Below are 24,247 nucleotides of genomic sequence, written 5' to 3'. Positions count from 1 at the left end.
ATTTATTCAAAAGGAAGCTAAAAAGAGAACCTCGTGCTGGAGACATCCTAGTGCTCTCAGCCCTACATCTCGCTGCCCTTATTTTTCTTTGTTCGTGTCTGACAAGGGTTTGCAGATCCTCGAATGAGACCACCTTTGTGTGTATCCAGGCCCTGCCGCCATTCATAGCCATGTAACCTTGGGAAAATTATTTACTGAGTTGCTGTAAACCATAGTTCTGACATGTATAAACGGGGAAAAATGATAGTACCTGCCTCATGGAGTTGTTGTAAGGAATAACTGAATTCATACAGGAAAGATACTGAAAATCCTTGGTATATATTTTGAATTGATTTCTTTGAATAAACAGCTGAGTGTATTTAATAGTATTCAAAAAAGAGGCGTTCATGCTACAGAAGCAATGATTTTGTTTTAAATCAATCATTTTTTTAATCCAGACATTGTGTAAGATACTAAAACAGATGTGATAGGGGTTACCTTTGAAGGAAGGAGAGAACCTTATGGAAGGCTGATAATGCCCTTTATCTTGATCTGATTGCTGGTGACATAGGGGTGTTTGTTTAATAATAATTCGTCAGCTGTCTATTTTTTGCTGGCACATTTTACTGTGTGTGTATGTTATGCTTTATTAAAAAGTAAAAATATCAGATATATTTAAAGTAAAAAGTGGATGCCCCCACTTTATTCATCTCTTCCACATTGTACAAATCAGGGTAAATTGTCTTAGCTCAGGCACTTCCTTCCAGACATTTTTTTTCTATACATGTGTAAATGTGAGAACTACACGAGCATGTCATTTATTTTTATTTTATATTTTTAATCCAAAATGGATCATTAATTGTCTTAATACTTGCTTTTGACCTGCTGTATCTTCATACTTTTCCACAAAAGTACACATCTTTGGGTACTTCTACTGAGCAGTCCTGGTGTCTAGTGAGTAAGATCCGGTGCTCTCACCGCTGCGGCCCGCGTTCGTGTCCCAGTCAGGGAACCACACCACCCGTCTGTCAGTTGTCGCACTGTGATGGCTACTTGTTGCTGTGATGCTGAAAGCTCTGCCACCGAGATTTCAAATACCAGCAGGGTCACCCATGGTGGACAGGTTTCAGCAGACCTTCCAGGATCAGACAGACTAGGAAGAAGGACCTGGTCAATCACTTCTGAAAAAATTGGCTGTGAAAACCCTATGACCATGTAGCAGCGAAGCAGTGTCTGAGCACAGGGTTCTGCTCAGTCCACAGGGCTCTAGGAGTTGGAATGGACTTGATGGCACTAACATCAACAAACTTCTATTGAATGTATGCATGTGTTTTATCATTTATCTCTTCTCTTCTTGGTACATATATAGGGTGCTTCCAGATTTTTACTATTACAAAGAATGTTGCAGTGATGATTTTTATATATCTTTGTACATTTGCCAAAACTTCCTGTAGATAATTGTCTAGATGTAGGATTAATAGGTGAAAGAGTTATGTGCATACTGCATAGATGGTGCCAAAATACTTTTCAAAAAGGTTATAACACCTTGCATCCCTGTGATGATACTTGCATCTTTCTCATAAAAGCCAAGGGAAATATTTTCTGCTTAACGGAACATGTAATTATTTGTGCTCTGGTTAGTAAGAAGGTTTATAATAGTAAATTCCTTGAGACTTGTACATCAATTGAAGTAGTTCACTGATAATAGCAAGTAATTCTGTCAACCGCGTATATAAAATCTGTTATATATAGTTAATCTCTTACTTAAGAATTGTTATTACTCAGTTATATGACCGATTATTATATATATTCATAGTTCTTATACTAATTGTTAGGAAGAAAAAAATCAGTACATATCATATTCATGATATTTTTTTCACTTAGCACTATATAATATTTGCCAAAATCATTAGGAAAAAGAGCTCTAACTCGGATGTTGTTGGTGAGGATTTATGAGGAACTGTGTGTTGTTGTTCCATGAAGAGCCAACTATGTGCCAGGCACAGTCGTGAGCCCCTTACATATGTTACTGTAGCTTTTTAACATACAGATGAAAGGTGTGGACATTGTATTGTTATAAATGAGATTACTCCATTCTGAATGTATGTTGATAAATATTACTATATTTCAAAATATCAACTGTGTCTTATCAATGTACTAATTTGTAAATCTGTGAAATGTTATAATATGTTTAATATGAAAATTGAACTTAGTGCATCAAAATACAGAAAATTGCTGCTCAAGTCCCGGCTAAAGTAATATGATACCTAAAGTTTAAAATGAGGTATATTAGTCAGTTGGCTTTATTGTTAGAGTCTTATATATAGAAAATCCTGTCTCCAGAATATTTAGTTCTTGTAGTTTCCGGTTAATCAGATTCTGGTTAACCTTTAATGGTTATCTAATGCCATAAAAGAGTAATCCAACTCAAAATGGCTAACTTATTCCTCCAGCATTGGATAAATATGGCTATCAATTTTTGTGGGATTTCTTTTCCTGCAGAATTTCCTGTTATTCTAAGGGATTCAATAGGACTTATACACATAAAACTGAAAATTATATTACTATGGGGAAACTGCTTTGTGCCTTTGAGAAGGAACTCTCTTGCTAACTTAAGTACTATATGTGTGTAGAATAGCTAACTTATTCCTCCCAAGAAATTTCATGTATGCAGTTAAAACACTCTTAAATTGATTAAGGATTTGTTATATATTTCCAGAAGCACTCAAGAGTACTTTTATGGTTATAAGAGTGGAGTGCATTAGAATGCCAGAAACCAGTGAATACGCTAGAGGCCTTCAAAACCATGCCCAGCATTCCTGCCTGTACCATATAAACATGTGGGGCAGCCTGGAAAAACAGAACAGCTCCCCTTCCCCTCAACATAGGTAAGCCTATGATGATAACACTTCAGCTGGCTTGAATATTAATTTGAAACTTTTTCTGTTAGAAGTAATTTTTATTACTTAGCAAATGGAATGGTGAAGTAATAAATATAACTGATATTTATTTCTCAAGTAAAGTATTATTTTACATCAGATTTGACCAGTTACCTTTATATTTTTTGGAAAGCATATTATACGGCTACCACAGTATTTTCCCTATTAATCAGGGAAGCTAAAAAACGCTTTATAAATGTTGAATCAAAACTCTCACTGCTGTGAGGGAATCAAATTTCAAGCAATATACTCCTTTTATAGGGTGAGAAACTAAAGTATGGATAAATTACAAGGTTTTCCTAAAGCCGTACGTTGAGTCATGGCAGACATGGAAATCAACAATTCTGTTTGTCTGGTTCAATCTGAAACTTCTTGAAATTAAAGTTATCTATTTCCTGACATGGGCCTTAGGAGTGTTTCCTTATTTATTTATTCATTCTTTGATTCATACATTATATAGAAATCAGTGTTTTTATAAGATACAGTCTTGATGTAGGGACTGTAATACTTTGAATTTATATATCTTAGATATTTCCTTTAAATAAACTCCTTGTATTTTTTTCATGACCATGAAAAAGTGAAGGCGTTAAAAAACAAGGTGGATTGTACAGGTGTGGGCCACAGCAGTGTGTAAGAAGTACTCGAAGCTTCTTTAGGAGCTAATGTGGTTTGTTCAAGTGTTGGAACAAGAACTTGGCTGAAGCCCTAGATAGTCTGGAGCATAGATGGTGACCAGGAAAAACCACAGCAATCATCTAGAGTATGGAAAGGACTAGAGTCCACATCTCGACAACTGAGTGTCTTCGTCTTTGGTTTAATCAAGAGGGAGAAAATTATTCTGCTGCTCTCTCATCTTCCTGAGTTTCAGGTCTTACATTTGTGATTCTAGTTACTGTGATCTTTTTCCTGCTAGTTTAACCAGTATTAAACTTTCTTCATCCTCTTCATTTTTTCCTCCAAGCTTTAAGAGGCACAGTTAAAGCAAATGGTATTTCTCTTGGTCAGAACTCACTTCTCCTTGATTGAACAGCTGCTGCCACAAGTAACTTCAAATGAGGAAATTGTCTAGCACCTTCCCAGCACAGCACCCTGTAACAGAGAATCCAAAGAATATAGGGATGCCAACTGCCCTCAACCTCTTCTGCAGAGAGTTTAGTGAAAAAATTTTTGATGGTTTGTTTGTTTTCTTGTTCTTTTCTAGCAGCCCTGAGACTTAGGACTCCGACTTGATGGCTGGCCAGCTCTTCCCTTGGAAGAGTTCTTTCCCAGGAGGCCCCTCAGGCCCCAGAGCCTTGGAGTCCGGGGAGCCAAACCCATAGATTCTACAGACAAGGCCAGGCATATCCACGTCCTAGGCAGACCAAACCTTCCTGTAGTTTGAACGTTCGTTTTTTTTCTTCTTTAATTTTCATGAAGAATAATTCAGTCTTAAACAAACTAGCAAACAAACAAAACCCTAGGGTCTTTCTGAAAGGAGCATTCTTAATGCTTTGAAATTCATTGTCATTAATTTCCATTTCAGCTAACTGGATTTCTTTTACATTTTTGTCTGGGTGTAAATATGATATTTGGTATACATTAATGCTGGTCTATATTAATTTAATGTCAGTTTATGATTGAGTGATTTAAAAATAATGATGCACTATGACCTAGTTCGTATCTACCTTCCATTTAATGCATTTTCTAGGCAATTATGCTTTTGTGGTTGACTAAATTCATCCATAGTCCTTGTTGGGAAACAAAGATGTTTTTATTAAAGATGTGGTCTTATTAACTAGGGATACTTAACTTGAGGACAAAAAGGGTTAGGGGTGACATGAATGATAGCACTCTCTTAATATCTAACAGCCCGCCACGTATGAAAGCAGGGTTCAGTTTATGCTTTCTGGCCTTGGTGGGCAGACCGGAGTGGAAGTTCTGAAAGGTAGATTTTAAAACTAATATATAAGGAAGAATTGAAAGAAGAAAAGAGAAGACAGAAGTGGTTCTATTCACTGGAGCTAAGGAGCTTCAAGTGTTATATCTACAGACTCATATTATCAGTTTGTAAATAAACCCCACTTATTTCTATGCTCTTCATGATCTCAAGACAAAGAAATAGGACTCTATGGATTCCATTCATCTTCTTTCTCTGTCTGTCTGTAAGTTTGCCCTAAGGTCAAAACATACAGCAGGGAAGCACAACATGGAGTTGAACCACAACGTGAAATTTACTTGAGATGTTATTTTTTGAATTCTTACAACTTTAGCCCTTAGAAAATTCTTTGGATTTTTAGAAGCTATAATGGCAGGTTTTTTGTAAATGTGATTCCTACTTTGAATGCAGTTACAAAGTCAGTGGGATGCTTTTATACTCTAATGCTGCAGGGAAATATATTGAGAGAAAAGAAGGTGTTCAAACATTCCTAGATGCCGCAAATAAAAATTTGGACAAATAAAATTCTCCAAAGGAGTCCCAAATTTTAGGAAGGCAAATAGCATCATAGTCATGTGTTGTTTAACCACAGGGACATGTTCTGAGAAATGTGTCATTAGGTGATTTCGTCACTGGGCGAACATCACAGAGTGTACTTACACAAACCTGGATGGTACAGCCTACTACACACAGGCTCTATGTTGCTAATCCTGTGGGACCGTTGTCCTATGTGCGGTCTGTCATTGACTGAAACATCATTATGTGGAGCATGATTGTATTTAATAAATCGTTAACTAGTACTCACTATAGATACAATTCAAGCAAGTAACTTGGCTTTAGGTAAATCAAATTTGCTGCTACGTTTTATCTCTCTCATGTTTACTTTGTTATATATTGCACCCCCCCAAACAATAAAAAATATGACTTTCAGGTGTCATAGCTTGATTCCTGAGAAATTGGTAATATGGAAAATTTGAAAGGAAAAGATATATTTGTGTTGTTATTGTTTTTATCATTAATTTCATTTATGGGGATGGATACTTCCTGAGTTTAATCTTCTACTTCACAAATTATTTCTTTAGCAGAATCTAATGTGCTGTTTAATTAATTCATTCATTTCTTTTTTGAAATTTCAATGCATATATTTTTAAAAACTATTTTTATGGTTCTTTTCCAAATTTGTGTATTTGTTTTTCCTAATGTGTGGTTCCTTCAGTTTTGTTTCTATTCCTGCAGTCTCTTTAATTGTTTTATGTATACTTATTATATGGCATTTTTCAGATTGTCCTATAATCTCGAATTTTTGGATTCCAGTTCTCCTGTTGTTGCATCTGCTGTCTCTATGGTGTTTTTTTTCCTTAAGGAGCTTATCATTGTTGATGAGTTTCTCTCTCAGACTCTTCAGTGCCCTATGGAACAGTTTTGTTTTTGCTTTCCCTTGAGTCTAGTGATTTTAAGCCCTGGATCAGTCTTGATTTTGATTTTTTGGCTTAGGTTTCCATGCCACAGATGCAGTACAATTTAGAATTTACATTTGTGTGAGGCTGAGGTTTTGATTTATCTCAAGTAAGTATTTTCTTTTATTCTCTTCCCAGGGGCTCCATCATATGACAAGCTTCCTTGCTGAGTCTGATGGTGGGCTGAGTGTTTCTAGCCCTCCCTCAATAAAAGGGACAAGCTTCTCACACTCCCTCCTTTATGCATCCCCTCTGGCTTTTGTTCCCTGCCAATACATGAAGATAATGACCACAAAAACAATAACACACAAACATAAATATATCTTTTCCTCTCAATTTTTCCAGATCACCGTTTTCTCAAGAATCAAGGTGTGACATCTGAAAGTCATATTTACCTCATCAGTTATCTTCATATATTTTCCATGTCCTATTGCTGTGTCTTTCATGTTCTCCCTCCTATCTACCTCTTCTCCAGGCTTCTTTCAGCCACCACATCAACCAGGTTCTCTTGATTTCTCACCTACTTCATTGCTACAGCCTTCGAGTTGCCCCTTAGTTCTGGCTACTGTTCATCTTGTTTTTCAGAAATCTGAAGTAGATGTGTTGTTGCAGTTATATCACAGATGCCATCCTTTATTTGCATTTTAAGGCTATCAAAATATGGTAGTAGCCAATTGTATTTATTTGCTAGTATTTAGCACTTTCCTCCTACTTTTGCCAATTCAAAACTTCTTAGCATCCCATTAACACTGAATGCTCATTCCTCTCTCATGCTTTCTTTTCCAAAAACATGTTCCCTTCTCTTTCACATACCCATCTATAATTCTGTCAGCAGCAGCATCAGTCTCTCAACACTAAGGAAACCACACAGCGTTGATGTTTTGTAGAATGGCAAACCAAAAAGGACAACGGCAAATGACTTCATCAAGATATTGTTCATTTTTACAAACTTATTTGAATTCAGAGAATTGGTAAAAGACTGGTGACTTTTGACTACTATCTAAATATAGATAGTTGATGCAGCTCCTGGAAATCACTGATTACTATAATATTCTTAGTTGAGCAGAGTTAAAAATCATTACATTTTCACAAGAAATCGCATAGTACTACTCCACTGTACAGTGAAAAATGTTAAAATGTTTTAAATCAGTATATGAAGAGCAAAATATAAAAGCAGAGATTTTATTTAACTCTGTCAGTGGTAATCAAATGGCTTGCATTTTTGAAAAACGTGATTTCATTTAATCCTAACAAAATATAACACAAGTATTATTATTGTCCCTATTTTATGGATGAAGAGAATGCTATTTAGAGGTATTAATTAACTATCCCAAGGCCATACAGTTTTCCAGTGGTAAAGCAAGGACTCACATGTAGACCTGTTTGATTCCAAAAGTCTTTACTCTGAATTATTAAATTTATATTCCCTCTAGCAAAACTATCTTTTAGACCTCTGGGGTTTCAAGAGTTGAATACTAAACTTTGGAGATCTATTCTTAAATTCTTTCAAAGTGCAACAAATTTTCCTCAAGAGGGGCATAAAGTCATCAGATGTGTGATAAGTAATATATATTCTTCATCAAAAAAGGTTCCCAAGTATGGAAGAAAGGTTTATGGCTTAGAAAAAAACAGACAGTTTGTAAGAAAGGGCTCAAATCATTCTTTTCTGCCAGGCTACAGGAGAGCTAGCTGAATGAACCATTACGATGTGTACAAAGGCTCAGCAGAGTAATTGTGAAGTATAGGTTGGCAGGAACAGGAGGGCAGTGCCTGAGAAGGGAAGTTGGTCTTCAGAGTCAGCCTGCGTTATCTGTAGGAGTCACTGAAGTTGCTCAAGCTCAGAATTCTTTCAGTCGTTTCTCTGGGACCGTCCGGTTATAACTCTGTCTGTGTTTGCCAGGATAATTGACCAACCATCAACAATTAGCAGACACAAACAAAATAGAAAATCTCAGCTGGCCATGCTTGTCAAAAGTCAAGTGATCATAATGGTAATTCCAGGAAGATTACTGCCATCAAATGAACTTATCACTAATGACCCAAATGATTATCATAAAATTGAGCTCGTTACAGTGTTTTAGCATGAGAAATTAACCCCATTATTATTAAACATTTTGTATTAAATGGACCATTTTGCAAAGTCCATGCTCTGTCTTAATAAACAGTTCAAAAATAGCCCAGCATCTAGTTTGTAGCTTGGCTCCACTTAAGGAGATTGAAGTCAGGCAGTGTGCTCATTACTGTTTGCCCAGATCTGTTTCTTGGACACCTTTGCTGTTTCCTTTGGGATAAGCAGGGAAGAGAGTCACGTGCATGGTCAAAGAAGGGCCATCTCCACCTCTGAACAGTAGGCCACAGAATTGGAGCTAGGTGCTCTTTGTGCTGTTGGCTTCCCTCTCTGGCATGCTGCCTGAGCAGTTGGAACCAACCAGTGCCTGACCCAGCTTCACAGACCCATTAATGAAATTTGGAGGGCAGTGTGGTAACCTGGTGCGTGGGACATGAAAGCATTGCACTTCTTGACTGTTGATCCCAGCCAGAATTTCTCAACAATGTGATGAGAAAGTAAGTTGTTAGATTTCCTATACAATTGCAGTTTTATGTTAGGGAATATGCTTAAGAAAGGAGAGAATTTAATTGAAGACTATGAGCGTAGCTTGTGGTATCCAAGGAAGAATTAAACAACCAAGCAGCACCAGGAAGGGCATAGAAACAGGGAGACTTCTGGAGTAACAAGGTCCAGGTCCTTACATTCTGCCAGGACTTTCTTACCATCCTCGCTTCTGCTCCTCTTTCTGGGTCAGCTCCCTTCTGTCTCTCCCTAGCAGACCACGCTTTTTCCATATGGCTGTAAAGACATGTGGAAGTTTGACATCCGAGACATTTTGCCACCGAAGGAGGACGAGCCTCGTACTTTCCCAGGCCCACATCCTAAGCAATAGGAAGGAATTGTGATGAGTCATTCAGTGGAAGTGATTCAGTGTAACTGGAAAAGACTGGGAAATCTAACAGGTTATAAGCTGAATATGGATTAGTGTAAGATGTATCTTATATGTGTATAATATACCCCCATGCAAGCAAACCTTAACTTTCTACACAGTATGTTTCTGAAAATATACTTGCAGTTTGAAAATCTGAAAGTCAAACAATAGATTAGCTATCTGAATGATAAAATATCATGGAAGGACACCTCCCTGGGCCCAGGAAATTCTGCTCATGTACATAGATTCTTCAGAGCCCCCACCTAGGTTAAAAGGGGGCTGTGCCAGAGGTTATGGGCAGGAGGCAAGGGTGGCCTCTGCTGTGCCCGCACCCTCGCAGGTGACTCCTGGTGCTGTTTCCAGCCATTGGCTGCAGGGCACTGTGATGGTAGCGACAGGGCGAGGGAACAGCAAGACAGTGGGACATGAAGTGCAGGAGAAGGGAGGTGGAGCTCTCTCCCAGGACTCCTATTTGGGACAGACAGTGGCCCCAGGGAGCAAAAGCACCCGATTACCGGTTCCCCTTCCTGGGACATTTTGGCAGAGGGGTCAGCTAGGCACCCCACAGCTTCAAGTAGGACTAATTAAAGAATTTCCGGTTTATCCTACGGGTAGGATAAAGCTCTGAATTGTTTTAAGAGATACAATCAGATCTTTATTTTAAACTATTCTAAACGCTCGGGAGGCTGTTGCGCAGGCCAGGCAAGGGACAAGATGACTGGAACTGCTGTCGTAGCAGCGAGGAGAGGGACATGGAGCGTTGAGTGAGCTCTGTGAGGTATTGACTGGACTTGGTAATTTACTGAATGTGGAGAGGAGTGGGCACAGAGTCAGAGACAAAGCCTAGGTGTCCGGCTTTAAAGAGCAGTGGAAGGCTGTGCCATTGGTGTAAGTAACCCAGAGGCGCAGCCTCTTGCCCCGTCCCCCACCAGCCCTGGTGCAGAGAGCCCCTTCACGTGCGTGTTTTCAGCCGGAGTAGCGCAGGCCCGGACAGTCGCGCTGTTCTTGAAGGTTTGATTAGAAAGACGGAGGACTAGGGCTGCATCACACCAGCTCTGCAGGCTCCTCGAACTTTGTTCAACGTCTTCGCTGTCTTTAAGGCGCGGGGTCCTGTGTGTCTCCGTCACCCGGATCAGGCCTCAGTACCTCCTTCTATATCTGAGAATTGTTTTAAAACTTGATAGATGAAATGCGTTATATATTTAAATTAGAAGAATTGTTGATTTTTTTAATTCTAATTTTCTAAGACACAAGAGTTTATAGCTCATTTCTAGAGCCGAGTTAGAGAAGGATATAATCAATTTTGCATATATTGAAACTCTAACTGCAGGAGGAATAATCTGACTTGGAATGGATGGGGTTGCTGTTACTCCTGGTTTAAATTCACCTTTTCTTGGGGAATGGCCTTGAAATAGAGCTGGGAACTAGATTATTGCCTCATAAAACAGCATGAGGTTACTGTTATTCCTTAATTTTATATCTTTATTATGAGGTAATACTTCTCTTACTGATTTGAAGAGTGTGCTTGTCTTTTTCTCATATATTTGTGAAAACTAGATGTTAAAGGATTTAGCATAACAACCATTGCTAAATTATGATGTAAAATAATACTGTGTCTGCAATTAGCCTAGGTAGTTTTACTTGGTTCAATAATATAAAATCACTGGGCTCATAATATTTTAGTACCTTAGTGTGTTTGGCAAAGAAAGAAATTCATGTTACCATAAAAAAGTTAAACTAAGTAACAATTAATCTCAACTTTAAGGAAATATAAAGCAAAATATTATGTTGTAACATGGAACATTGATGCAAATAGCTCCCCAACTGGAACATTAAATAGATTCTGAACTGGTAGTTAACCAAAAAAGGCTGGTCTTTGCTTAATTCTCTTATGCTCCAGCATCTTTCCTGAAGTCTTAATTTTTAATTTCACTTGAGTTACCACCAGTGCCCTGAGATGTGGTCCTTCTAGAAAATGATCACTTCTTTCCTAAGGATCAACATCCTTAATTTAATTCTTATGCATCCTTTCTGGAAATATCACATTTAAACCTTGATCACGTCTTAATAATCATTTCACTGTGAATAACTGTACTTGTGTTGTGGGTTGAATTGTGTCCCCTAAAAGATATGTTCAAGTTCTAACCCTCTCAACCTATGAATGTGGCCCTATTTGGAAAGAGGGTCTTTGCAGATGTAATCAGTTAAGATGAGGTTTTACTGGATTAGGGTGGGTCCTAACCCAGTGACTCGTTTGCTTATTAGAATAGGGAAGAATTTGGGAGCCAGCCTGGTGGTGTAGTGGTTAAGTTCACGCACTCGGCTTCAGTGGCCCGGGGTTCGTGGGTTTGGAACCCTGGGTGTGGACCAGTGCACCACTCATCAAGCCATGCTGTGGTGGCACTCACATACATAATGGAGGAAGATGGGCACAGATGTTAGCTCGGGGCCAATTTTCCTCAGCAAAAAAAAAAGAACAGGGAAATTTGGACACAGAGATACACATGCAGAAGAAGGCCACGTGAAGACATGGGCAGGGAGAATGCGTGTGATGATGGAGGCAGAGATTGCAGTGATGCATCTACAAGCCAAGGGATGCTGAGGACTGTCAGCAAACACTGGAAACTAGGAAGAGACAAAGGATTCTTTTCTGGAGCCTTCAGAGGGAGCCTGGACCTGCCAACACCTTAATATAAGACTTCTTGCCGTCAGAACCATGAGACAGACAGAACCAACAGACAATAAATGTCTGTTGTTCTAAGCTACCCAGTTTGTGGTACTTTTTTACAGTAGCCCTGGGAAACTAAAACAACGTGCTGTATTATAAGTAAACATAGATTAAATTGGTATCAAAACTCATTTTATTCTAAGTATATTTTATTGTTAGGTCAGGTGAGTAGGAAAATACCTGGCGGACTAACTCTTAATATTGGATTTTCTGAAAAGTTACAATACTCTAGCTTAGCAAATAATTTGTCCCCCAAAGTTTCTATTACTGTCTTTATACCAAGTGAAAAATATTATGAAGTCAGTGATGTACTTGAAAAATGTAGGACAAAACAGAATTTTTATTAAAATAGCCGCATATTTGAGACAGGATTTTCAAAAGTTAAATTATCTGGCTGTTTACATTTTTTGTTCATGTCATCAGATACATTAGGTATGATTTAACCCACCATTAATTGTGTCATTCGTTCAGTTGATATTTATTAAACATCTGATGTTTGCCAGGCAGCAAGGTAGTGCTGTAGAGAACACTGGTAAATAAGAGAAAGGGTGTCAGCCCTTGAAGACATTACTCTGGCTTCAAAATGTAATCCATGTAGAAGAGGCCACAGAAGCCGCTTGGAGAAAGAGTCTACTTAGAAAATTCATCTTCACTGCTGTAGTTTCAACTGATCTTGTAAAATCATGTTAGCATCATTTGCTTTTACTTACTCTGTGCTCCTGTATTATAGTGGAAAAAAATAAAATTTTATTTCTTGCACAGACAATAAAATCAGCAATAATCAAAGTATGTGAAACCAAAAATAGAATTCTTTATCAAATTAATTTTTAATGTTTTCTTTTCATTAATATCCAAGTGCATGCTTCATTGTACATGCGTTAGAATAGCTAAAATTTTGTGTTCTGATTTTTTCACTTAGTACACAATCAATAATTTTGCTTTTCCATGTCGTTTTTATAATTAGTCTTTTGATCATTAAATTATACTATATTAAATTGACCACAGTTTGTTTAATCAATCCTTTACAAAGATGAGGCTGTTTCTAGTTTTTATTATCATAAATAACACTGTAGTGTATACTTTGTGACTTTTTTGGGAGGAAGTTTACTCCTTAGGAAACATAATATCGGGTGAAAGAGTTTAATGTATTTGTAGCTTTTAAAATGCAGTGACAGATTGCTTTCTAAAGGTGTTAGAGAACTTGACATTATCACTAGCAATTGAATGAAGACACCATTTCACTGCATGCTTTCTGACAAAGGGTATTATCAATATTTAAAGTGGTTTGATTATTGAATATGTATACGGTAATCCAAAATGTATACTTGTTGCTTAAATATATGTCTTTTGACAACTATGAGAGTGGACACTTTTCCATATGTTTGTTTATTACTTACATTTTATTATGTGATTTGTGTTTTCATATCCTTGCTTAATCATTTAACAAGCCCTTGAACTTTTCCTTGTCAATTTCTTTGTTCTCCATGTCACATTTATAATATTGACTGAAGATATTTTCCATAATCTGCTGTGTTCTTTTACTTTTTGGCTGTTTTTCTCTATTTAGAAATGTAATTTTGTTTTGTTTTTATTTAGCTGAATCTATTATCCCTTACCTTTGTAAGCTGGTACAGTGTTTTTACCATTCATCTTACCTATTTATCTATTGGAATGAAAAGAAACATCAGATTCTCCCCTTTAAGAGAGCACTTGGCTAATGTGTTGTCCAGGTAGTGAGGAGAAATGGCTCTAAAGGAGATGATCGGCCACAATTCCATCCTGGAGGATGAGGGAAGGGCTCGTGAGGCCGGCAGGTCAGCATCAATTGAACTGGTGGCTGGCACTTACTGTGGCGTGCACCATATCCAAGGCAAGCCGGAGCCAGAGTGGTCCTGGGTACCGGGGGAGGCAGCAGTGTACAGAACTAAAGATCAGGAGGTCCGCTACCATAGGAGGAGCAAGCAAGGCATCAGCAAGAATTGGGACCAGAATGAGAGACCCAGATCTGATTTGAGGAACGAGTCCATAAGAAGATGGGAGAGGGTGGGAGAAGAAAGATGGAGGTTGAGCCAAGAGACAGAGATGGGCTTTTTCAGGTCACCATTTCTCAGGCCCACATCGCAACACAAAAGTGACATCTTTAAGTCTAGAACTCTCTGCCTCCTTACCTTCCTGAATTCAAATGTACGCTGCCACACCTTTCAGTGTGCTTAATATCTACCCTTCCCCGTTCGCATGTCATATGAGCTTTAAATTATGCTTTTCTCTGACATGACACTTCTCTGGTTTTGCAGTATTTTTAATCAGTATGTTATTAAGACTGTCACGTTGCATACATATAAGTTGCCATTACCATTTTATGACTTTTAACTCTTAAGATTGGAAAAAAACTTTGATCTGTGTCTGTGTGTTTGTATATGCATAAAACAATTTATAATTCATATTTTAAATTTCCTTTCTAATTTTTAAGATGTCTTGTATTCTAATAAAGAAAGTAACAGGGTTATTGTAGAAAATATTGCAAAGCAGAAAAGAAAAGAAATTAAAACCATGTCTACCTGGTTGTAATAGGGAATACGTGAATGGATTTATGTAAAATTGAGCAAAACCCTGCATATGCTGAATGTTCAATAAACTGATTTGGGAACATATTGTTTCTGCAGATTGGAATACTTACTTTTCACTTAAGTTATATTTTCAGAAATTTTTGATATCACTAAATATTCCTTGAAATGTGTTTAATAATTTATGCCTGTATTTATGCCTGTGATGAACACCTTTTATGTAAATATTTTTCTAACCTCCCATATTCTTTTAATTTTATTTTTTGAATTAGAATTTGAAGGGCTAGAAGTGTATCATTTATTAGTGAGTTTGGACGTTGTTTTGTGGTGATGGACCATTTTTCTGTAGGAGTGTGTGTGTGTGTGCCTTTCTGTTTGGATTGTAAGAGCTCTTTATATGTGAAGGACATTAGCCATTAGCCCATTTGATATTTGTACAGATATTTCTTTTTATATTTTCGTGTATCTTTTTTTTTTGGTGAGGAAGATTAGCCCTGAGCTAACATCTGTTGCCAATCGTCTTCTTTTTGCTGAGGAAGATTGGCCCTGGGCTAACATCAATGCCCATTTTCCTCTACTTTATATGTGGGATGCCTGCCATAGCACGGCTTGATAAGTGATGCGTAGGTTCACACCCAGTATCCAAACCTACGAATCTTGGGCTGCTGAAGTGGAGTATGAGAACTTAACCACTACCCCACTGGGCTGGCCCCTATTTTTGTGTATCTTTTAATTTTGTTTATTGTGTGTGTGTATGTGTGTATTCAAGGGGGTGTTTGGCTTTTTTGTACTATATTCCATTGCTTCTATTATAAAATCCTTCTCTATCTGGGAATTAAAAAAAGATATGCCTATTTTTCTTAGAGTTTTTTAAACTTCAGTTTGCCTGGAAAATTTTTAATGTATGGCGTGGAGTAAAGATTAACTTTATTTGAGTAGGTAACCAGTTGTCTCACCATAGTTTATTGAGCAGTTGTCCTTCTCATGTATGTTTGTAATATCTTCTTTATCCTAATAGTCTTATTTTCATTCTCTTTTTAAAATTGGGCATGTATTTTATAACATTATATTCTTTAGAACTGAATAATGATCATCTGGTAATTCAGACAAATTTTCCTGTAATAGGAAGCTGTCGTGTTAACATGCACATTGCATTTCCTCAGTTTTATGTTCTTAAGAAAGTGAATGGTTAATGCAGACTCTTAATTTTTAATCTGTCAATTGCTTAATGACAGAGCTCTCTCAGCAAAACAGTGTACTAAGTGTTTATTACAGACCATGCCTCCAAGGTTGTCCTCAGATGTTTTAGTTAATCTACAGGGTTCCTGAGTAGCTATTCACATATCCCAATTTTACCATGATGTGATTTTCCAGATCACTATTTCTATCACCTATGAAGACAATATTAATGAATTTTGTTCTTTAAAAATAATGCTTCTACAAATTACCAACTATCACTTAAACCATAGTGTGTTTTGGTAATAAATACAGATAACTTTTTCACTTTCCGCCTGTGTGTCCATCTTTTTGTTCTAGATAGTCCACTCTTAATTGAAGGAAGCTGCTTCTACGTGGGAGTGTCAGGAGAAGTGAGAAAACCACATGGAAGACACCCAGGATTTAAATGAACAATCAGTAAGTCTGAATTCAATCTCAGGTTTGCTGAAGAAAGTTGTGATAAGACTACTCAAACTCATACTAAAAGGAATATATTGTAAGAAGCAAGTTTTTTGTTAAATGTGTTTTTTAGTCGATTTTTTAATTCTCTTTCAAGACCATAAAACAAACCTTTGGAAATTTATGGTGCTCCTGCTTAACGATATCACATTTTGAGGTCTCCCTTGATTGACTACTTGTAAACCCAGTGGTAGAAAGACTAGAGCCTTGAAATCCTACTAGGGGATTTATACAGTCTAGACAGGTTTACACACTTCCTGGATGAGGGTTTATTCCAGAGTGCTTAGATAGCGCATGTGTTGTTGAATCTCAGAAGCATAAGTATATCACCAGCATGCTTGTTGTTCATTTCAAGGATGGCAACCGCAGTCCTCAAGGGCTTTCCTGATTGTGCAAACCTCTTTGCAGAGTGAAGACTGCACAGGATTGGTGGCAGTCATTCTAAGATTCTGATTTCTCAAAGAGAAAGGATTTAGGTGGCCTTTCTGCTAACTCGTCAGTAGTGTCTCCATGACACTAGTTCTTTAGTGTGTGGAACTGGAGTCGCTGAGAGGGCTTCCCCCACACTCCCACCCGCCTGCCAACTGCGGCCCTAGCTGTTCTCCCCACCGACAGCTAGCCATGTCACAGGTAAGGGGACATGTGTACCCACCAAGTATGTGTTCTGCAGGGTGATGCTCTTCTTTACTAGCTTGTATGATCATGACTTGATCTTAGAGTCTAATGTTTCACTCAGACAGCAGAGGACAGTGTATTTGTGTATAATAATGTGGTTATGATGAGTCCAATTTTAAAATACAGAGGAATATGTGTTCTGGTGTATCCATGCTGTTCCAAGTTAATTTGTGTTCTGTTAAGTATTTCATTTAAAAGAAGTGATAATCGAGTCTTTAACTTGCATACAATGACCATTGTCTAATTTCATTGTGTATTATTTAATTTCACATGGCATCATTACAGAAGAAAATGTAACAAAAAATTACAAAGCCATAAAACTATAAAAAATCTGTCAAGTAGTAGAGATGTTATTCCTCAAAAATTGCCTGACATTTTTAGAAATGTAGATAAATGGCAGCAGGAAGGCAGGGACTTCAAAATAGTTGTTTGATTTTTTTTAATGCTGGTTATCAAACTTAAATATTTGTAATGTGGACTCTAGCAAAATAGATGATAGTCAGCATGACAATATGTCATCCATGCCATCGCATGTCTGTAGATCCCAGTGGTGTCAGAGGTCTGTGGGTGTGACCATGTAGGTACCTGAGTGAACGATGGTGTCATCTTAGTGATGATGGTTCAAGAGAGAGCTATTGTTGATCTATACTTTGTTCTAACACACTGAGGGTTACTTAAAGGTTTGTGTGGGTGTGTGTGTGCATGTGTGTGTATGTGTTAGATTGAACAACTGTCCTTGTTTTCCAGAGACCTAGGGGTTTCCCGGGACATGGAACTTTCAGAGCTAAAGCAGGTGGAGTCCCCGAAAACCGGGATGGTTGACCGGTTGACCACACCCTAGGGTGTGTGTTTACTCAGTTTTCAGTGTTTGTTTTCAGTGCAGGGGAGGTCAAAGAGAGTATGTTTTTCTGTTTAGCTTTAGAGTGAGGTTATTACCCAGGATGCTTCATATCACCTTTTACAAAATGAAACCCAGCACTTGTAAATCATCTAGTTTCCTCGCAGGGATATTTTAGGGTTGTGAAGCTCAAGATCTAAAAAAAAATCTTTTTTTAAGTTTCCGGTGTTGCTACTGTGCTGCAGCCAGGTTTGAGAACCAGAAATCTAGGATGACCTTATGGCCTCTCAGCTCGAACCGAGCTGCTGAATTTGTGGTGTGAACGGAAGAGATTTTGAGAGAAGAAAAGAATGCTTTTCACCCTCCCCTCCTCTTTCCCCTCTCCCACATTAACTCTCCGCTTGAGGGTTGTGATCTGGTCAGAGTCAGATTGGGTGCTCCTGAGCTGTGGGGTGGTGGACAGGCCATCAGGAGTGGGCGCTTCTGCTTTAGACCACAGGAAGCTTGACGTTTGTGTCAAGAGTTAATGGCAATGGCTTTGATTTTATTAACATGGTAAATTCTTCCTCCTCCTTCAGCATCCTTAGACTTAGGAGAACATACACGCCAATTTGCTCATCTTGTTCATGTGCAAAGGGATGCTTGGGACTGTTCAGTGACTTGCCTGCGTTGGCATGGCTGGTGAGCCTCAGATTTGGGAGTTCACACAGGTCTTCTGACTCCAAGTCCAAAGCTCTCTCCATAACATCAACATGCCTTCTCGCTTTTGGGTTTTCTTATTTTGACATTCATCACTATAGAAAGGGCAAAAAAATCAGAACCAGCTCCCTTTACATTGAGATTATTTCTACTTGAACGAAATCATCAAATGACTTTAAATCTTGCGGAGGATATTAACATCTCAAAACTTTTGGAAAAATGATACTTAGTTTTTGTTGATATAGCACAAATAGGATGGAATTAAAATAAAGTTCATAATAAGATGAAAGGGAATTTACTTAGATCATAGCTATTTTTCTTCAAGAAGAATTCTTTCTCTAGGCACAGATATAGCAATAGGTGCCATTTATGGCTCATGCCCACTCCATCTAGCATATTCCATACACTCTCTGCAATCCTTACCATATCCTTGCAATGTAATTGTTATGGTCACCATTTTACAGATAAGGAAATGGTGGCTTAAACAAAGTCAAACAACTGTTAAGTAGCAGAGATTAGAATTGAACCCACTTTTATCTGGTCCTAAAACCTGTAATGGATTTTGCATGATACAACGTAGTCTAGTGGGCAAGGGCTGAGCTGTGGAATCAGACATCATCTCTGACACTTAAATACCTCGTAATCATTGGGAAATTACTTAGACTCTTCCTCATCTGTAAAGTGGGGAGGATAATAAAAAGAAGTTATATGAAGGGCTTAGCACATGCCTGGCTTAGAGTAAAAACTCATCAGTGTTAGCTGCTGTTACAATACCTGACATCTTTAGATGGTCTTTAATGAGCGCGTTTTCATTCTTGCATATCCAACTAGCTTCTGGTGGACACCCTTGCCTAGAAGTGCATAGGTCTACAAACTCAGCAGATGAAAACTGAACTCACCAGCTCTTCTCTCTCCCAGTTTTTCTCCGTTTCCGCTCTGTTCTAGTTCTTCTCATCTCAGTGGATGGCACCATCCGCTGCCGAGTAGCTTAAGTCAGAGAACGGGTGGTCACCCTTTTCTCCTTCATCCCTGTCTCAAACTCCTGTCCATTCTTAATTTTTAATATCTCTCAAAACTGTTCTCTTTGCTCTAGCTCCTTATTTTGGATCTTTATTTTATCTCTTCACTGTCTTTTTCTGCTTTAAGTTGCTTCTAGAGTGGTCTTTCTAAAATACGTACCTGATTATATCACTATTCTACTTAATATCCTTCACAGGCCGTCTCATGCCCTCAGGAGAAGGTCCCAAGTGTGTGTTAAAGCACACAGCCTTAATTGCTTACCTGTATTGCTCCCATCCTCTGTCTGGCTTCTTTCGTTTCCCTGAATCTCACAGGTTCTCTGAGGTTTCTGCGCCTTCGCTGGTGCTGTAGACTCTTCCCAGATGGGCCTCTTCCCTACATGACAACTTGTAAATCTTGAAGACTCACTATGGGTTTTACTCACTCTGAGCAAGCCTCTTCGACTGCCTCCTTCTCCCTCCGCACACTGTCAGCCACGCCGGGTCAGGTGCCTCTACAGTGTGTGCCATATCCTTCGGCTTTTACACTGTCCCAGGACTTACCTTCCGGAACTGAAATCTTACCTGTTTCTTTGCCTCTCTACTAGATTATAAACTGCTTAAGAGTAATAGTGGGTCTTGTTCATCTTGTATCCTTACTTCTCAGCTGAATTCTTGGTGACATTCAGTAAAGGTTTCTTTCAGAAGCTTTTGTATACTGTTAGTAAGGTATGTTCATGAATAGCCTGAACAAATTTTAGAAAGCCAAAATGTTACTTCAGAATGGATTACTGACTCATGAATTCATGTTTCACTTAGAGTTTTAAAAAATTGCATATAACACATAATACTAGTTTAACAACAGGTGATCAAAACAAAGTTTGGTCTTTTAACAATTTTGTTTTTCTTGCATTATATCTGGATCTTATTTTGCATTCTGGCTTAGAGGATCTAGGGAATTTTGAGGTAAGCAATTAAAGTAAGATTTAACTTTAATATTTGTCTGAAATTCTGTGTTAGAACTTCATAATTCTTTAGAAGCGGTTGGTTAGATCCAATTATAGCTTACTATAATTTTTAACTAAATGTTGTTCTTGTTAATAGACATATGAATCTAGATTGTACATAGCAGTATCAATGTCTATACTAGCCATCCCTGGTGGTCTCGTGGCTAAGATCTGACGCTCTCACCACCACAGCCTAGGTTCTCCTCCTGGTCAGGGAACCACACCAGCTGTCTGTCGGTTGTCCTGCAGCAGCTGCCTGTTGCTGTGATGCTGAAAGCTAGGCCACTGGGATTTCAAATACCAGCAGGGTCTCCCAGGGTGGACAGGTCTCAGAGGAGCTTCCAGATTAAGACAGACTAGGAGGAAGGACCCAGCCACCCACTTCCGAAAAATTGACCGTGAAAAACCCTGTGAACAGCAGTGGAGCATTGTCTGATATAGTGCAGAGGATGGCACGGAAAGACCAGGTAGGGTTCGGTTCTGCTGTCCACAGGGGCCCTGAAAGTCAGAATTGACTTGATGGCACTAACAGAATGTATCTATACTGATAATCAGAAGTTCCTTTGATACTGTGAAACATGGTGTATTCCCAGTATTCAAATAAAGGATGAGCAATATTTATTGTTTTTATAGCTTCTATAGTATCCTTACACATCAAGATATTTTAAAATCCTATTTTGGTGGTGCTGAATATTCCCACAAAGTTTTTCTGGTCTGATTCATTCATATCAAAGTGAGACGGATTCTGGTCCTAAATTTATCATCAAGCTAGACAGTTTGAAAAAAAATACTGTTTGTTATGTTATACTATAGAACAGTAATGGCTACTAAGTAAAATGAGGTAGATTGAATAAGTTACAGGTTATGGTAGGATTGCATTCCCTAATATTAAACATTAAGGGTTTGAATATTCCTACATATGTCAACATTCTTACTGAATCAGTTGACTTATATTATTGATGACATATTTCAGTTAGTGAGGTCTAAATTAATTTGCATTCGTTGGATCAATATTATATGTTATATGTTTCAGCAATATTTTTAAGTTCATACATATTTGTAGATATTAATGGTATTTATTTTCTTCCCTCAAACCTGCTAACTTAATCATGCGTATTAAAATTCTAGAGTTAGTTTAATAAATTAATCTGTTTTCTGTCTCTGTTTTTCTCCATTAGAATATCAAATAACTTCAGATTGTTACTCAGCTCCTTGTTCTTAGAGATTCTGTAGCATCATCTTTGACTATAGCCACTGGCCCATCTTTGAAACCTATGGTGAGCCATTTGGACAGGTTTCTACCTGTTGTATGGGATTGAATGTACCACCCAGCTTATCATCAAGATGTCGCTTCAGAATCGCCAGTTTCTGTCCCTGTTTCATCATTATGCTAGAAAATTGTTTTGATCAGTTTCAGTTTAAATAATTTTTTATTTTTGATAATGTGGCATTATCAAAATCCTGAAATCTTACTGTTCTGTAGCTTTTTTCTTGGATACTCTAGATCAATTTAAGCAGAATACATGTAATGTATTTTATTCAGATCTAACTGAAATCAGATTATTCCTTTTGAGGCTCCACGTCTGTTTGGAAGAACTTGGCCTTTAAACTAGTCAAAAGAATCATGTTTACAACAAATATTTTTTACAGCATCCAAGTGGACAGTATACTTTAGAGTTCAGTGGAATTCTGCTTAAAGCTGAAACAATTTCAGAACTGCCGTAACTCCCAATTGCCAATTATAGCTTTACTTTGCAGTAATACGATAGAGTACTAAACTGTGAAATTTCAAAGTAGATACATTAGATATATTTTACTTTTTATTAGTCATTAAGACTTACTCTTTCATTTTAAACAATTTTCTAACTCTGAATTTCTGTATTTTTGCATGACTTTATAAGGATTCATAAGACAATTCCATGAATTATCTTCTATGACCTTCTAAAATGATAATTTAGTTTATTAAAACTTTTTCACAAATTTTAGAATATGTAGAGAGGGAGAGCCCCATATTACACAGAATATGGATTGTGATTGCATACCATTTGCCACACTCTAGAGAGGAAATGCACGTTAGGCTTTGCGTCTGTCAACTGTGCTCAGGTGGAAGCACCTGCCTATGTTGAGAAGGAGCCTAAAGCTTCCTCCAGGCTCACTGGAGAAGTAACATGATAAGTTTAGTGCAGTCTGCCGTGGACTTTGTAAACTGGTTATTGGTGAGGAGGAGGGGTGCACCAGAGCCTCATACCTGCTGATCCTGGATGGTTGTCAGCAGTTTTGAGCACTTTGGGCAGTATAGATACAAATAAGAGCTATGATATCCTTCAGTACCAAAGTCTCTTATCTGAATTTACAACATCTATGGTATATGGATTGTCCAGTAATTCTACCTTATGAATTAAAGTGAAAATAACTGTTTATGGTAGAAATATAATCTATTTCTTTCATGCTTTAATAATTTGGGAAATGGGAAACATTAATGCAGTGTAACTTTTGCTATAAGGTGTACAGCAAAAGGCCCATGGTCACTGATTGAAAGGGCTTGCGTTCATTGACAGGCGTCGTGCTGAGTGCTTTTTGTGACTCATCTCATTAAACCTCTCCACAGCACCATGTGGCAGGCTCTGTCATAACCCGTCCAAAGAAGGGCATGCTGAAGCTGAGCTCAGAGATCTTATTCAAGGTCGTGAGAGCTAGAAAGCTGTGCTCATGGAGTGTGAGCTCGCATAGTCTTATTCCAGAATCCCAGCTGCTAAACACACTCTCTTACCTGCTTTGATCAACTTAAATGGTTTTCAGACTCTTCAATAAAGTTGTTGTTTTAAAGTATGCATTAAAACTCAACTTGATCTCGGCATATTTAAACAAAGAGTAGAGGTTTTAAATATCCTGAGTATTGGTGAGAAATTTAAGTTATTCCACCATGATTACAGATCAACTACACGATCTTCATTACTAAATATTTTGAACAGGCAGTCGTAAGATAGTGGAATGTATGAAAATTGGATGATAATTCAACAAATTCAATTAAATAAATATTTAAGATTCTTCAATCCCTGTAAGGGACTTTGCTAAACTAAGGATTAAAAAATAAATATAATACGATTCTTGTCCTCCCCCAAATTTTAGTTTAGTGTAAGATTGCAAGATGTTATGACAAGTTCGAATGTTATTTTAAAATGAGATTTAGGCAATGGCTACTAATTGATTCAGTGAATATTTGTGGAGAACTGCTGAATTTGAAGCATGGTTTTAGATGTTGGAAATACTTGGTGGACAAAATGAACAAATATTATTCTCATAGAGCTTATATTTTAGTGAGAGGAGACGAACAGTAAGCAAACATAGTATGTCAGATAGTAATAAATGCATGGAGAAAACCAAATAAAACAGAGAGGAGCATAGGAAATTCGAGGGGGAAGGTGGGCGGGTGAGGAAAGCTGCAGTTTTTGGAGACTAGCTGGGGATCTCACTGAGAAGATGGCATTTGTGCAAAGATTCAAAGAGGTGAAGAAGCGAGCCATGTGGGTATCTGGGGAAAGTGGGTTTTGGTTAGAGGGCACAGCGACTGCAAACACCGTGAGGTGGCAGCGTGCCTGGTATGTTCCAGGAATAGAAAAGAGGCCAGTGTTGGTGGCAGTGGTGGCGAAAAGGCAGAGATAAGGAAATCATCAGGATGGGAGTGTGGAGGTGGAGGCGCACACGTTGTGGAGGGGTTTTAGGCCGTTATAAGAGCTTGGGCTTTTCTCTGAGTGACATGTGAAGCACTTGGAGGGTTTTGAGCTTAGGG

The 24,247-nt window shown here is 38.0% G+C and overlaps 1 long non-coding RNA gene across 1 annotated transcript in view; it reads left to right on the top strand.

Annotated features, from left to right (window-relative positions):
• Positions 1–24,247, top strand: part of LOC131420646 (uncharacterized) — a 135,246-nt gene that overhangs the window by 13,361 nt on the left and 97,638 nt on the right. The window contains exon 2 of the long non-coding RNA XR_009223608.1: positions 16,100–16,198. This is a non-coding gene — a long non-coding RNA (uncharacterized LOC131420646). The remainder of the gene's footprint in view (positions 1–16,099; positions 16,199–24,247) is intronic.

The sequence above is a fragment of the Diceros bicornis genome, chromosome 23, assembly GCF_020826845.1.
Source record: "Diceros bicornis minor isolate mBicDic1 chromosome 23, mDicBic1.mat.cur, whole genome shotgun sequence".
Taxonomy (NCBI): domain Eukaryota; kingdom Metazoa; phylum Chordata; class Mammalia; order Perissodactyla; family Rhinocerotidae; genus Diceros; species Diceros bicornis.
This window is presented reverse-complemented; position numbering and strand designations above follow the sequence as displayed.